Below are 16,325 nucleotides of genomic sequence, written 5' to 3' on the forward strand. Positions count from 1 at the left end.
GCCGTGGGGAACTGGCCGAACGGGGGACGCTGGCCAGTGGTGGGCAGGGGATGGGTTATGGCTAATCGGCAGGGGAGGGGGGCAGGGAGCCCTCTGATCCGGCTGATGACCTGGAATGTGAGGGGGCTGAATGGGCCGGTCAAACGGGTCCGGGTGTTTGCGCACTTGAAGGGGCTGAAGGTGGATGTGGCCATGCTCCAAGAGACACACCTGAAAGTGGTGGACCAGGTTCGGCTGAGGAATGGATGGGTGGGCCAAGTATTTCACTCAGGGCTGGATGAGAAGAATCGGGGGGTGGCGATCCTGGTGGGAAAGAGGGTGTCGTTTCAGGCGTTAAATGTGGTGGCTGACAGTGGTGGGAGGTATGTGATGGTGAGTAGTAAGCTGCAGGGGGAGCTGGTGGTGTTGGTGAATGTTTACGCCCCAAATTGAGACGATGCGGGGTTTATGAGGCGTATGTTGGGCCGCATTCCGGACCTGGAGGTGGGGGGCCTGATCATGGGGGGGGAACTTCAACATGGTGCTGGATCCCCCATTGGATCGATCCAAGTCCCGGACGGGTAGGAGGCTTGCGGCGGCTAAGGTGTTGAGGGGATTTATGGATCAGATAGGAGGGGTGGATCCCTGGAGGTTTGCGAGGCCAAGCGCCAGGGAGTACTCGTTTTTCTCCCACGTGCATAAGGCCTATTCGAGGATTGATTTTTTTTGTCCTGAGCAGGGGGGCTGGTTTATGGGGTGGAGGATGGTGAATACTCTGCCATTGCCATTTCGGATCATACCCCGCACTGGGTGGACCTCGGGCTGGGGGAGGAGAGGGACCAACGTCCGCTCTGGCGCTTGGAGGTGGGGCTGCTGGCAGATGAGGAGGTGGCCGGGAGGGTTCGGGGATGTATTGAGAGGTACCTTGAGGCCAACGATAACTGGGAGGTCCGAGTGGGGACGGTCTGGGAGGCATTGAAGGCGGTGATTAGAGGGGAGTTGATTTCCATCCGAACCCATAGGGAGAGGGGGGAGCAGAGGGAGAGGGAGAGACTGATAGGGGAGATGGTGAGGGTGGATAGGAGATATGCGGAGGCTCCGGAGGAGAGATTGCTGGGGGAGAGGTGTAGCCTTCAGGCTAGGTGCGACCTATTGATTACCAGAAAGGCGGAAGCTCAGTGGAGGAAAGCACAGGGGGCGGTGTATGAGTATGGGGAGAAGGCGAGCAGGATGCTGGCACACCAGTTCCGAAAGCAGGACGCGGCCAGGGAGATTGGGGGAGTGACGGATAGCGCTGGGAAGGTGGTGCGGAGGGGGGTAGAGGTCAATGGGGTCTTCAGGGACTTTTATGGGGAACTGTACCAGTCTGAACCCCCAGTGGAGGGGGGTAGAATGGGGCACTTCTTGGACAAGCTGCGATTTCCGAGGGTGGAGGAGGGGCAGGTGGAGGGACTGGGGGCGCCGATTGAGCTGGAGGAGCTGGTTAAAGGGATAGGGAGCATGCAGTCGGGGAAGGCGCCGAGGCCGGATGGGTTTCCAGCCGAATTTTATAAAAGGTATGCAGACCTGTTGGGCCCCCTGTTGGTCCGGACCTTTAACGAGGCAAGGGAGAGGGGGGCTTTGCCCCCAACTATGTCACGGGCGCTGATTTCCTTGATCCTGAAGTGGGACAAGGACCCTCTGCAGTGTGGGTCATAGAGGCCGATCTCGCTGCTAAATGTAGACACCAAGCTGCTGGCAAAGATCTTAGCCACATGAATAGAGGATTGTGTGCCGGGGATCATTCATGAGGACCAGACGGGGTTTGTGAAGGGAAGGCAGTTGAATACAAACGTAAAAAGGCTCCTCAACGTTATTATGATGCCGGCTGCGGAAGGGGCGGCGGAGATAGTGGTGGCATTAGATGCGGAGAAGGCCTTTGATAGGGCTGAGTGGGGGTATCTGTGGGAGGTGTTGGAGAGGTTTGGGTTTGGGGAGGGGTTTGTCCGTTGGGTGAGGTTGCTCTATGAGGCCCCGATGGCGAGTGTAGCCACGAATAGGAGGAGGTCGGAGTACTTTCGGCTGTACCGGGGGATGAGACAGGGGTGTCCCCTGCCCCCTTGCTCTTTGCGTTGGCAATTGAGCCCCTGGCCATGGCGTTGAGGGAGTCAGGGAACTGGAGGGGCCTGGTGCGGGGTGGGGAGGAGCATCGAGTGTCGCTTTATGCGGACGACCTGTTGCTGTATGTGGCGGACCCGGTGGGGGGGATGCAGGAGGTGATGAGGATAGTGAATTTGGGGGCTTCTCTGGGTATAAGCTGAACCTGGGCAAGAGCGAGTTGTTCGTGGTGCACCCGGGGGATCAGGAGGAGTGGATTGGTAGGCTCCCACTGAAGCAGGCAGGGAAGAGCTTCAGGTACCTAGGAGTCCAGGTGGCTGGGAGCTGGGGGGCCCTGCACAAGCTCAACCTCACAAGGTTGGTGGAGCAGATGGAGGAGGAGTTTAAGAGGTGGGATATGTTACTGCTGTCACTGGCGGGGAGGGTGCAGTCCGTTAAGATGACGGTGCTCCCGAGGTTTTTGTTCCTGTTCCAGTGCCTCCCCATCCTTATCCCGAAGGCCTTTTTTAGGAGGGTCAACAGGAGTATTATGGGATTTGTGTGGGCGCATGGGACTCCGAGGGTGAGAAGAGTGTTCTTGGATCGGGGCAGGGATAGGGGGGACTGGCACTGCCCAACCTCTCTGGGTACTATTGGGCTGCCAACGCAGCGATGGTGCATAAGTGGGTAATGAAAGGGGAAGGGGCAGCATGGAAGAGGATGGAGGTAGCGTCCTGTGTGGGCATGAGCCTGGAGGCGCTGGTAACGGCGCCGTTGCCGCTCCCCCCCAACGAGGTATACCACGAGGCCGGTGGTGGCGGCTACCCTCAAAATTTGGGGGCAATGGAGACGGCATAGGGGGAAAGTGGGGGGCTCGATGGAGGCTCCGATACGGGGGAATCATCGGTTTGTTCCAGGGAGCATTGATGGCGGATTTCGGGGCTGGCACAGGGTAGGAGTTAGGAGGTTGAGGGACCTGTTTGTGGAGGGGCGGTTCGCGAGCTTGGGGGAGTTAGAGGGGAAGTTTGGGCTCCCCCCAGGGAACATGTTTCGGTACATGCAGGTTAGGGCGTTTGCCAGGCAGCAGGTGGAGGGGTTCCCCTTGTCGCCCCCACGTGGGGTACGGGACAGGTTGCTCTCGGGGGTGTGGGTTGGAGGAGGGAGGATTTTGGACATATACCGGGTAATGCAGGAGGTAGACGAGGCCTCGGTGGAGGAACTGAAGGGTAAATGGGAAGAGGAGCTGGGTGAGGAGATTGAGGAGGGGACGTTGGCGGATGCCCTGGAAAGAGTGAATTCCTCCTCTTCCTGTGCGAGGCTTAGCCTCATAGAGTTCAAGGTGCTGCATAGGGCCCACATAACTGGGACGAGGATGAGTAGGTTTTTCGGGGGAGAAGACAGGTTTGCTAGGTGCTCTGGGAGCCCAGCGAACCACGCCCATATGTTTTGGGCATGCCCAGCGCTGGGGGATTTTTTGAAGGGGGTAGCAAGGACGGTGTCAAGGGTGATGGGATCCAGGGTCAAGCCAGGCTGGGGACTTGCAATTTTTGGGGTTGCAGTGGAGCCGGGAGTGCAGGAGGCGAAAGAAGCCGGTGTCATGGCCTTTGCGTCCCTAGCAGCCCGGCGGAGGATTCTTCTTCAGTGGAAGGATGCAAGGCCCTCAAGCGAGGAGGCCTGGATCAATGATATGGCAGGGTTCATCAAATTGGAGAAGGTGTAATTTGCCCTGAGGGGATCAGTACAAGGGTTCTTTAGGCGGTGGCAGCCTTTCCTGGACTTCCTGGCGGAACGGTAGGGAAATAGGCCGGCAGCAGCAGCAACCCAGGGGGAGGTTTGGTTCGGTGGGAGGGAGAACTGTGTACATGGGTTTGTGGGATGTGGTGGGTGTTATCTCTTTCCCTTTTGTTGTTTGCTTTTTTTTTCTTTGTTTGCAGTTGCTTTTGTAGTTGGGTGGGTGTTGTTCTTGGTTTTTTACCATGGTTGTTTTGTTAATATTGTTTTGTTTATATTTTGTGAAAACCTTAATAAAAATTATTTTAAAAAAAAAACATTATTCTAGGTGGCAAAACCAATTCTGTGGAAACGAGGGTCGTTGTCCGCCTTTCCATTCCAGATGACGGTGTACCCCCCCCATGTTTAATAATAATTATTGTTTATTGTCACAAGCAGGCTTCAATGAAGTTACTGTGAAAAGCCCCTAGTCTCCACATTCCGGCGCCTGTTCGGGGAGGCCGGTACGGGAATTGAACCCATGCTGCTGCCTTGGTCTGCATTACAAGCCAGCTGTTTTAGCCCACTGTGCTAAAGCAGTCCCTGTGTAATGCTTGTTCCTTCAGCGGCCGCTCCTTACAAAGACGGGTCTCACTGACGGCAGTGATGTCAATTTGGAGTCAAGCTCATGTGATACGATTATCATTCTTCTCTCTGGATGGCACTCTCAAGCGTAATAATCCAGTGGTAACATAGTCATCATTACTGATGCAAATGTTGTATCTGTCCAATTCAGATACTTTCAACCAGTTAATTTACTTAAATGTTTTACCTAGCTGTCCTTTACTACCGAGGAGAACAAAGTACAAACACGAGTATAAGTTCTAACACTTTTTATTCAACACAATTACCCGTAAATTACCACAAAATATCCTCTCGAGTACCTAAGGTTCGTTTATACTACCCAAAAAGATGGCTTGATTGAACTGTGGGAGTCCCTCTGGTACATCGTCACGAAGGTGCGTCTCGCTCGCTGTTTCTTCCTTCCTTCCTTCTCTGGCCATTCATCTTGATTGCCTCTGCATGGAGTCTCAGACCCTGATGTGCCTTGGGTGCCTGTTTTCACCCCCCCTCCCCCCTTCACGGCCTTTTGCTATTTCCTCTGGCCTTCTGCCAATGATGCCTTGGGAGGGGGTCTCAGCACCCAATGACCATTTGTCAGGACACCTGAGGCAGCCCCAGGTGGCCCATCTCTGGTGGTGTGGGCTGCACTTAACCTGTTTCCATAAAAGATAACAGCAGAAACTCTGGGTGACAGAAATGCTGGTCCAATCTGGGCTGCTGACAATAGACGTATGCATATCACTAGGGTGCAATGGTGGGTGATTGACATATTTTGAACAGACATATTTTGGCAGCTTGTCTGTTGGTTGTGTCAAGTCTGAATTCCAACAGTCTGCCTGAGGTTTGACTGCAATATGATTTTTAAAAAGCCCAGTTTTTAAATTTAGGATATCCAATTTAATCGGCCTGAAACCTAGGCCCTGGTAGGTCACCACAGTCCCTCCTCTTGATCCAGTGAGCATTAGCGAACTGGATCACACAATTCTTTTTTTTTAAAAATTTAGAGTACCCAATTATTTTTTCCAATTAAGGGGCAATTTAGCGTGGCCAATCCACCTACCCTGTGAAACCCACGCAGACACGGGGAGAATGTGCAAACTCCACACGGACAGTGACCCAGGGCCGGGATTCGAACCCTGGTCCTCAGCGCCGTAGGCAGCAATGCTAACCACTGTGCCACCATGCTGCCCTGGATCACACAATTCTAACCAAACCTTCCAAAAGAGCAAGTATCAGATCTTGGGTTCACAATGTTCTCTCTAGCCTACAATAGTGCAACAAGTGGAATAAATAGTACATTGAAATGGTACTAATGAGCGGTGATAATAAAAAGACAATACAATAAGTTCAATAGTAATAAAACAGAGCAATGAACTAATACCATATATGCAACAAACATGGTAATGAATGGAACTAAATACATTGCAATACAAAACGGGGATTTGTCAAGCTGTTTCTTTCTGAATCCAGGCATCATTTGAATTCCCTCTTCCACCAGATAAATTTGAGTGTGAGGGTGGTTAGGTCCACTGCCATACGCAGAATGCCTATTATGGTTAGTTGTGACAGGAGGCGGATCCATGGGTGAATTTGAATATTTGAACGTCAATCCCAGAAGTCCTCCCACCATGTAGTGACTTTAATCTCACTAATTTTCTTTTTAATTTCCCCCATTTGTTGCACTACTTTGACAAAGGACTTGTGTTCTGTGCTCCATTGCATCCAATTTTTAAAAAAAAATTAGATTACCCAATTATTTTTTCCAATTGAGGGGCAATTTAGCGTGGCCAATCCACCTACTCTGCACATTTTTGGGTCGTGGGGGCGAAACCCACGCAGACACGGGGAGAATGTGCAAACTCCACACGGACAGTGACCCAGAGCCGGGATCGAACCTGGGACCTCAGCGCCGTGAGCCAGCTGTGCTAACCACTAGGCCACCGTGCTGCCCTATTGCATCCAAATTTGTTGAAGTTTCTTGGCAGAAGTGTTATTCCAGTGCCAAATTTTTCAAAATATTCTACCAAACTTTGTCTCAATTCCTCGCTAGCGTTTATTAATATTTTCTCTCTCCTGTGTATGTTTACCCTCTCAATCAACCTTATTCAAGCGGGAATGTGTGACCTAAAACAGAAGGAGGTGTTGTGAATGTTGCATGTTGCTGCTCCAGATTGGTATTTTGCTAGCGAGGTTGTGGTACAATATTTTCTTTCCCCCTGTAAGCTACTCGGGTGACATCCCTTTCCAGATTTCTAATGTGCAATTTAGGTCGGCAGTTGTCCTGAAACTACACAGGGCATGATCCTTTTCATATACCATATATGGGCACATGACCGTTTTGTCTGTGTGTTCACACTTGCCCAGACTGGTGCCTATGAGTTTCCCTCCTTTCTCAAACCACATAGGGAAGAATCCCCTGATATCCCATCCACATCCCTCCTTGAATGGTTCTGATGTTTCCGGCTTCAAAAAGTCTCAGTCCGACTTTGTCTTTCAATATTACTGAAATCCCTATCATCATCCCAAGGACGTTCCCCGGGGTTCCTCTACAACTGTTGTTAGACAAGACCCAAGTTGCCACAGTTGGTAGTTAGTGACATTGGGGTGTCTTTCTCCCTGGTAAAGGTGTTCAATTTACTCACCACTGATTCAGGACCTAACTTTCCCCCTGCTGACCTAACTAGGGTTTGTTATGCTTCTTGAAAGAATGCTCGAAGTCGTCTTTAGGTTAAGGATGATTTATTGTGTCCCACAATAAATTACAGATTACACTTGATAAAAGGCTGCTCTTCAATGTTCTGCAACTAGGCCCCAAACAGACTAGCACCCTCCAGCTTCTTGCACCTCTTGCCACTCCAACCCCTCCGGTTCCAAGTGCTGGAGGCGGGCCTTCGGCGTTCCTTTTATGGGTGTCCCCGCGCTGCCCCCTGGTGACTCAGGCGAGGATCACCACATCCCCCTTCTTCACTTTTTTTTTTTTTTTTTTTTTCGTAGTTGCAGAGCTGTAGTAAAACACAAAGGTAAAGAGTTAGGTTTATATATGTATATACACAGAACAGGGCAGGGCGATGCATTTGTCAGTCCATGTTCACAGGTTCAGACGGTCAGGTGCACGTCTGATCCGTGTAGACCTCCTGAGTGGGCTTGGAGATCCAGGGTCGTTTGTGTCCGTGCGGACATCTGCTGCTGGGGTGTCAGGAAGATGTATGACCGTGTCCTGTGGATCCAGTGTGTCCTGCAGATCGAGTGTCGGAAGGACCCGTGGACGAGGTGTGACCTTCAGAAGGTCTCGCCGATTTCGTCGAACCATTGTTCCATCATCCGACTGCACGACGTAGGACCGTGGCGATGTTAGGCGGAGGACCATCGCCATTTTGGACCAACCCCCAGCTGGGTTTCGCAGCCTCACTGTGTCGCCGATGGCCAACGGTGGCAGTACCTTGGCCTGCTTGTCATAGTGCTGCTTTTGCGCTTGGCGCTGTTGACGCATTTGATCCAGGACAGGCGAGTGATCAGGATTGGTGAAGTGTAGCGCTGGTAAAGTTGTCCGCACATCCCTGTTGAAAAGCATCTGAGCTGGTGATAGTCCCGAGCTCAAAGGTGACGAACGGTACGATAGGAGGGCCAAGTGTACGTCAGATTTGGAGTCCGCAGCCTTGCTGATGAGTTGCTTGACTATGTGGACACCTTTCTCCACCCTGCCATTCGATTGCGGAAAGTGGGGACTCGACGTTATGTGCTGGAAATTGTAAATCTTGGCGAAGTCCGTCCACTCCCAGCTGGCAAAACAAGGACCATTGTCGGACATGACCGTCCGTGGGATGCCATGCCTGGAGAAAGTTTCTTTGCAGGCCTTGATGACGGCTGCTGCTGTGAGATCCGGGATTTGCAGGACTTCCGGGAAGTTGGAGAAGTAGTCAATGATCAGGACATAGTTGCGGCCCATGGAGTGGAACAAATCAATGCCCACTTTGTCCCATGGTGACGTGGCCATCTCATGCTGCTGCAGTGGCTCCTTGCATTGTGCCGGTCGATGTCTTTGGCACGTGTCACAGGAGAGCACCATGTTGGTGATGTCCTCGTTAATCCCTGGCCAGTAAACAGATTGGCGCGCTCTCCTTTTGCATTTTTCGGCACCAAGGTGCCCTTCGTGAATCCTGTGGAGGATGTCCGCCCGGAGAGCCATTGGAATGACGATCCTGTCGTTCCGCAGTATAATGCCATCGACCACGGATAGTTCAGTCTTGACATTCTGGAACTGTGGGCACCGCCCCTTTGGCCAGCCATGCTGCAGGTTGTGTAGGACTTGAAGGAGGGTGGCGTCCTCCTGTGTCGCCTGACGAATTTGCTGCAGCTTCTCATCCGTTGCCGGGAGCGTCTCCTTGCACCACTGTGCATGAGCTTCCACATCATTGATGGACGCCAGTGGCGGGTTGTCAGCGTCCATGGCTCGTGATAGTGTGTCAGCTATCACAAGGTCCTTGCCAGGGGTGTAGACCAGCGTGAAGTCGTACCTGCGCAACTTCATCATCATGCGCTGTAGGCGCGGCGTCATATCATTGAGGTCCTTGTCAATGATATTGACCAGCGGCCTATGATCCGTTTCCACGATGAAAGTGGGGAGACCGTACACATAGTGGTGGAATTTGGTCACTCCTGTTATTAGCCCTAGGCACTCCTTTTCTATCTGTGCATACCTGCACTCTGTGGCGGTCATCGCCCGTGAAGCGTAAGCCACTGGAACCCAGTCCAACTGGTCATCCTGTTGCAGTAGCACAGCACCAATCCCATGTTGACTGGCGTCAGTGGAGATCTTGGTGGGTTTCACCGGGTCAAAAAATGCAAGCGTTGGAGCTGCCATCAGCTGGTATCTTAGATCATCCCATTCAGCCTGGTGAGCCTGGGTCCAGGCAAACTCCGTGTCCTTCCGTGTCACGTTCCTCAACGCCTTTGTCCGTGCTGCCAGGTTGGGTATGAATTTACCAAGGAAGTTGACGAATCCCAGGAACCTTAGAACCGCTTTCTTGTCCTGTGGTCGCTGCATGCTCTGAATTGCAGCGATCTTCTCAGCGTCCGGCTTCACCCCGTGCTCTGAGATTGTGTCGCCCAGGAATGTCAGAGAGGACTGTGCGAAAGTGCACTTGGCCCGGTTGAGCTTGAGTCCAAAGTGGTGTATCCTCTGGAAGACTTGCTTCACCCTCGCAATATGGTCTTTCTCCGTCGCCGACCATATGATGATGTCATCCACATAGACACGTACGCCTTCGATGCCTTCTACCATCTGCTCCATGATTCTGTGGAAGATTTCGGATGCAGATATAATGCCGAAGGGCATCCGATTATAGCAGTACCTTCCAAACGGCGTGTTGAAGGTGCATAGCAGGCGGCTGGACTCATCGAGCTGCATTTGCCAGAAACCCTGTGAGGCATCAAGCTTGGTGAAGATGCGAGCGTTTGCCATTTCGCTCGTGATTTCCTCGCGCTTGGGGATCGGGTAGTGTTCCCTGCGAATGTTCTTATTCAGGTCTTTGGGATCTAGACAGATCCGAAGTTCACCAGACGGCTTCTTGACGCACACCAGCGAGCTGACCCAGTCGGTCGGCTGTGTGACTCTTGAGATGACGCCTTGAGTCTGGAGACGCTGAAGTTCGGCTTTTAGCTTGTCCCGCAATGGAGCCGGGACCCTCCGTGGGGCATGAACAACCGGTATGGCTGTCTCTTTGAGCAAGATTCTGTACGTGTAGGGCAGTGTACCCATGCCCGAGAAAACGTCGGGGTAGTCGGTGAGTAGCAGCTGTATGTCCTCGTAAATGCGTGATGATGCAGCCGTGTGCATGAAAATCCGCTGAATGAGCTGCAAATCCTTGCAGGCTTGAGCGCCGAGCAGCGAGGACCTGTTGTCTTCCACAATCTCAAAGCGTAGGCCTGTTACGACAGTTTTGTTGGCAACTTGTAGGTGGCAGGATCCCTTGGAGATGATCGGGTTGCCGTTGTAGTCAGTGAGCTTGCATGCTGCAGGTAACACCTCGTGCGTCCCTGGGACCGATGCGAGATCTTTGCTCGTTAGCAAGTTTGCTGAGGCTCCCGTGTCCAGTTTGAACGTGATGGGGAAGTCCTGTACGTGCACCGTGGCAGTCCATTCACTTGCAGAGTTGATGGCATGCACGTGTCGAGGTTGTGTCGTCAGCTCCTGTGGTCCCGCTGTGGCATTAATAATGCCAATGCTGTACGTGTGCTCCCAGGAGTTGAATTCTTCATGGTCGGAAAAATTGTCGCCGGGAGCCTGAGTGTTCGTGACATCAACCGTGCGGACTTTCAGGTTGCCATGCCGTTGAGTGGACGAGTGAAATTTAGCTGTGGATTGACATTGGGAGGCAAAGTGATTCATTTTTTGAACACTTTCTGCACCTTTTTCCTTGGGCAGGACATTGCCCTTTTAAGTGGGAGGAGACGCAGTAATGACACGTCATGACGTCATGCGTATGCTGCGTTCGCGCATGCGCATTGCGGTTTTCAGACCAGGGCCGGTATTGCGAGTAGTGCGCATGCGCGGACCGATCACTTCCGGGATCGCGTCTTTCAGGACGGTGCGCATGCGCAGACGGGCCAGAGAACGGAAGAGACGGCCTGGAAAACGGAAGAGACGACCTGTGAGGGGAATTCACCATCTTTATATCGTCCTCGTGGTGGATGTTTTGTAAGGAATGTTTTTCAAATAGCTCCTGTACCTGCTGCATTTTCTGCTCCTGTAACAAGCATTTTTCTATGGTAGTTTTTAGTGTTAAATCGTTTTGCAGTAATAGTGAGTCTCTTAGTTTTTTGTCAGCAAGACCATAGATTAGCTGATCTCTGATGAGTGAGTTGGTTAAATCACCAAAGTTGCAGCCTTGTGCCAGCAAGCGTAACTCTGTGACCAAGTGGGTGATAGTCTCCCCTTGTTTTTGGAGTCTGTGACGGAGGGTGAATCTTTCAATGATTTCATTGGATTGAGACTTACAGTGTTCATCCAATTTTGCCATTATCACTTGAAACTTAGTTTTGTCTTCAGTATCCGCATATGTGAACGAGTTATATGTGTCTACCAGTTGCTGGCCACACGATGTGATTAAAAGTGCAATTTTCTTTCCATCGGTGGCTGTATGTAAGTCCTGAGCTAACAAGTACATTTCAAATTGTTGTTTGAACATTTTCCAATTATAATTTAAATTACCTGTAGCTCTCATTGGCGCTGGAAGTACCGTGTGTTCCATTGTTGCAGAAAGTCGTCTGAAGTTGAGAGGCTGCAAAGTCTGGTGGCCTGCCTGTTGCTGGTGCTTCTTCTTTGTCTGCTGTCTTTGTCTTTCTTTGTCTTGCTGGTAGCGCTGGTTCCCTCTGTTCAGAGAATCCACTCCTGTACCATGTTATGCTTCTTGAAAGAATGCTCGAAGTCGTCTTTAGGTTAAGGATGATTTATTGTGTCCCACAATAAATTACAGATTACACTTGATAAAAGGCTGCTCTTCAATGTTCTGCAACTAGGCCCCAAACAGACTAGCACCCTCCAGCTTCTTGCACCTCTTGCCACTCCAACCCCTCCGGTTCCAAGTGCTGGAGGCGGGCCTTCGGCGTTCCTTTTATGGGTGTCCCCGCGCTGCCCCCTGGTGACTCAGGCGAGGATCACCACAGGGTTGTCTCGCAATTGCCCGACCATCCATTGTCCACAGATAGTCCCCAGGGTTTGCCTGCAATCATCTTCCACCCTTCCTCGGGTGATCTGATTGATTGTTTGGACATGTGCTTCCAGCACAGTAACCATAAGGCCCTGTTCCCTGCCAGATCACCCCTGGAATCTTGCCGGGCATTTTCGTTTAAGCTGTCCAAGGTCTGTTTAATGTGTCAGGTTAGGTCTCTGAGCTTATTGTCCAAATCAGCCAAAGCAAGCGCGTTGATGGTGGATACCCTGACTTGCATGCTGTCGTCAGATCATTCCGGAATTCCCTCCTCTTGTGCCCTTGGGTCTGGGTATCCCTTTCCCCTCGTGTGTCCTGTCTTTTGGCTGAGTAATCTCTCGGTTAAGTGGAGGTACAATTTCCTAAGTTGGGAGGGACACCAGTCTAGTAACTGTGTCCTGGCCTTCTTCGAGGCTATGTCCAAAGTGGTGGGGGTGAGGGTGGAGCCATGCCCGATAGTGGCGGTCTTCGGGGTATCAGACCAACCAGATCTATTCCTGGGGAGGTGGGCGGACGCCCTTGCCTTTGCCTCCCTGATTGCCCGCCGTAGAATCCTGTTTGGCTGGCGGTCAGCAGCACCGCCCAGAGCTGCAGACTGGCTGTCCGACCTCTCGGAATCTCTCCAAATGGAGAAAATCAAGTTCGCTATCCAAGGGTCTGGCGACGGCTTCCACAGAATGTGGGAGCCATTCACCCAATTGTTCCGCGACATGTTTGTGGCCAACGAACAAGCAGAAGAATAGCCAGGTTGCCAAGAATCAGGGGAAAGTAGCCAAGACGTGAGAGGGAGGGATAGAACCACAGGAGAAGGGGACAGGGTAGGGGGGAAGGGGGCAGAAGGGAGGGGAGGGGAGGGGGGGGGGGGGGGAGAAAGAGGGAGGAGACAGGGAACAATAGAGGGGAACCAGAAAGGTGGGGAGGGGGGGTGGCAAGGGAATAATAGCCGGAAGGAGGGCACGGAAATGATAACAAACTTGGCAAATACAGGAACAGAGAGCAAGGAAAATACCGGCGAAATAATGAAATGAATGAAATGAAAATCGCTTATTGTCACGAGTAGGCTTCAATGAAGTTACTGTGAAAAGCCCCTAGGGCTTTTATATGGGACGAACGGCCGAAGCGAGGGTGAACGCGAGGCGACAACGGCAGCGAAAACCGTCCGGGAGAAGCAAGTAACAACACCAACCCCAGATCCATTCTCGCATTGCCCTCTCTGTATTGGGCATAACTAATGTAAGGGTTTCTCCGGCACCCAAATATATACGTACCTTCCCAGTTCCCCACCCCCACCCCCCACAAACTGGTGCTTACTTATATGTTAAAAATAATATTGCTAACTGTACAGAGTTGCTGTTGTTGAGCTAGTGCATAATATCCTACCAGTTTTTTTTTGTGGTTTCTTCACTTCTATATATATATATTTTATTCTGTGTACATAACTGAAAATATACTTTGTTCAAAAACCCAATAAAAAACATTGATTAAAAAAAACTGTCCTGGCCAAATCTATCACTACTAGTACCAATTCGTACTTTGTGTTGTCGAATGCTAATTTTCCCCTGTGTTTTAATATCAACCCATTTCAAGATCCTGGGATAGTTTCAGGACAAGAGGGGTGTGCTCAATGTTGGTTTTAAGCCATTTCTAATTTCATAGTGGATGTACTTGTCCTGTCTAACCTCACCGGGGCACCTCTGTCCTGATTCCAGTCCTTTCTCCGGGCCGCCGGCTAGGCAGGCTAACTCCATACACCCACGGTTAGTATATTCCCACCAATCATTAGTGAGGGCTGTCCTGAGGGAACAATAATCAGAGCTGCCATTATCCCTCCTGAACACCACTTTGGTTGTTGCACCCATAGGATGCCATTCTCACACTCGCCTGCATCCAGTGGACTGAACGACACATACCCGGGGTCTTGTAGTTTGAACGGCTGATCTTCGGTTCACATGGTGTCTGTGGTTCTGTGTCCATTGTAGGATGAGAAGTCCCACCACAGAAATATGTAGGGCATTCTGGGAGGAACTAAAGGTAGCACCTGTTCTTTTCATTGATATCTTTTTCAGGTTGTTTTTCAGTGTCTTCTAACCTCTTCCCCCACTTTAAAAAAAAGATGAAATAAACACACTCCCAAAAAATATGTAATCATCTGGAGGATTGTTTATCAATCCGTGCTTAAGGGGTTGAGTTTTCCTCGGGTGGTGTCACTGCCTCAAGCTCGACTGTTTTAGAATCCGTATTACCAAGGTTGAGGGTGAAGGGTTCCTGGGGCGGGAGTCAATGACATCCATGGGAGAAGGGCGAGGGGTAAGGTAAACAGTTGTTGTTGACAGCTGGAGCTGAATGGGTTCGAGTGAAGAGGGATCCTTGGAGTGTTCTCCTGATGGGAGTGGGTGTAGAATTCCACAGCTGAAAGCTGTGCCCCGAAGTAAAAACCACAAATAAATATGTGAGAACTCAATTGCTGTGGGAATGCATACCTACATTCTTTATCCCAAAACCAGACTGCTGTTGATTGGAGGGTTATGACACAGTATAACATGGAGTAGGCACAAATAGCTTTTGCAACTGGGCGGATGCGTGGAGTACGTGGAAAAAGCTTTTGCAACTGGGTGGATGCGTGGAGTGGGCTGATAGAGCTATTTACAATTGGGACTGGGACGTCCTGATACCTACTCAGAGGAGAAAACCTCCATGAGCAGGCTTTGGCTACTGGGTACTCACTGTGCTACCACCTCTGGTAGTGAACGGCGGGTAAAGTGGTTTTGGCAGTCCCAGTACCAGGGGAGCCATAGGGGTAAGGTTTGCTGCACCACCCCCCATCTTTTTGGTCAGACAGGGTTTTACTCCTGATGCCCTGTGAATTGGAGATGGAACCGGGCAGGCATGGGTTGGTCCCAGAGGCACTGGGGTGGGGGTCCAGAGCCTGGGTACAGGATGTAGTCTATAGTTTGGGTCTGGTGGTAAGCCACTAAACGTTATTGTTTCCTGGTAGGCCAGGTATGGCCGAGGTCGCAGGATGTGTAGTGCGGGATCCTCCTGTATCCCATAGGAACTCGACAGGGTGGCCTCCTACCGTGTCCTATACCAGCGGTCTACCTACACTATCCTATTGAGTGTTACACATCCATGTTGGTGAGGCTGGGCACCATCATGTGTCCGGTTCAGAGTCTAATTGGGGTATTGGATTTAGGTCTACAAAATTATGAGTGGCATAGACAGAGTGGATATTCAGAGGCTTTTTCCCAGGGTAGAGGGGACAATACTAGGGGGCATAGGTTTAAGGTGCAAGGGGCAAGGTTTAGAGGAAATGTACGAAGCACATTTTTTACACAGAGGGTAGTGGGTGCCTGGAACTCGCTGCCGGAGGAGGTGGTGGAAGCAGCGACGATAGTGACGTTTAAGGGACATCTTGACAAATACATGAATAGGATGGGAATAGAGGGACATGGACCCTGGAAGTGCAGAAGATTTTAGTTTCGACGGCAGCATGGTCGGCACAGGCTTGGAGGGCCAAAGGGCCTGTTCCTGTGCTGTACTTTCTGTTGTTCTTTGTTCTATAAGTTGTAGTGAGTGCCCAGGTCATCTACCAAGGTTATTGTGGCCTGTCGGGCAGGTCCCTCTTGTGGCAAAGGTCAGGGTTCCTCATTAGGGAACTGTTGTAAAGGCCTTGGGGTCTGGCTGGGTGGTGCCCTACATTCCCTGGCAAAATGGCCAATCTGGCCGCAGTTGTAATACTATGCTTGTGAGGGGGGGGGGGGGGGGGAGGGGGGGTGAGGGGATATCTGGATAAGCACAGGCATCCTCTTCTAATCGTTTCCATTCTAATCTTCAGTCACTTCCCCCTGACTCCGTGGTGAAGGTAGACGTTACACCCCTCTTTATAGTTAATTGTGATTTTAATTTTTCAATCTCGCACAGGCATTTGGTGTGGTCTGTTGCGCAGGCTCTGTTTTCTTTACCTGCCTTGTACAGGACTTTTACTGCAGCCTGCAGTCGCTGCATTTCCCTTTCACTTCCTCCAATTGTTGCATCACAGATTGTTGCTCACCGATAACCCGCTGTGCTTCCTGGTATGCCTTAATCACATTGAGCCTGGAATTGGCTCATATGGATCAGGTTGGCCTGGTTTATTTTGTCTCATATGCCTATCCCCACTTCCAATTGTTGGATGCGCACTATAGCGCCCACCAGGTCTTGTTTTAACTGCGTTATCTGAGCATCTAT

Source organism: Scyliorhinus canicula, chromosome 20 (assembly GCF_902713615.1).
Source record: "Scyliorhinus canicula chromosome 20, sScyCan1.1, whole genome shotgun sequence".
Taxonomy (NCBI): domain Eukaryota; kingdom Metazoa; phylum Chordata; class Chondrichthyes; order Carcharhiniformes; family Scyliorhinidae; genus Scyliorhinus; species Scyliorhinus canicula.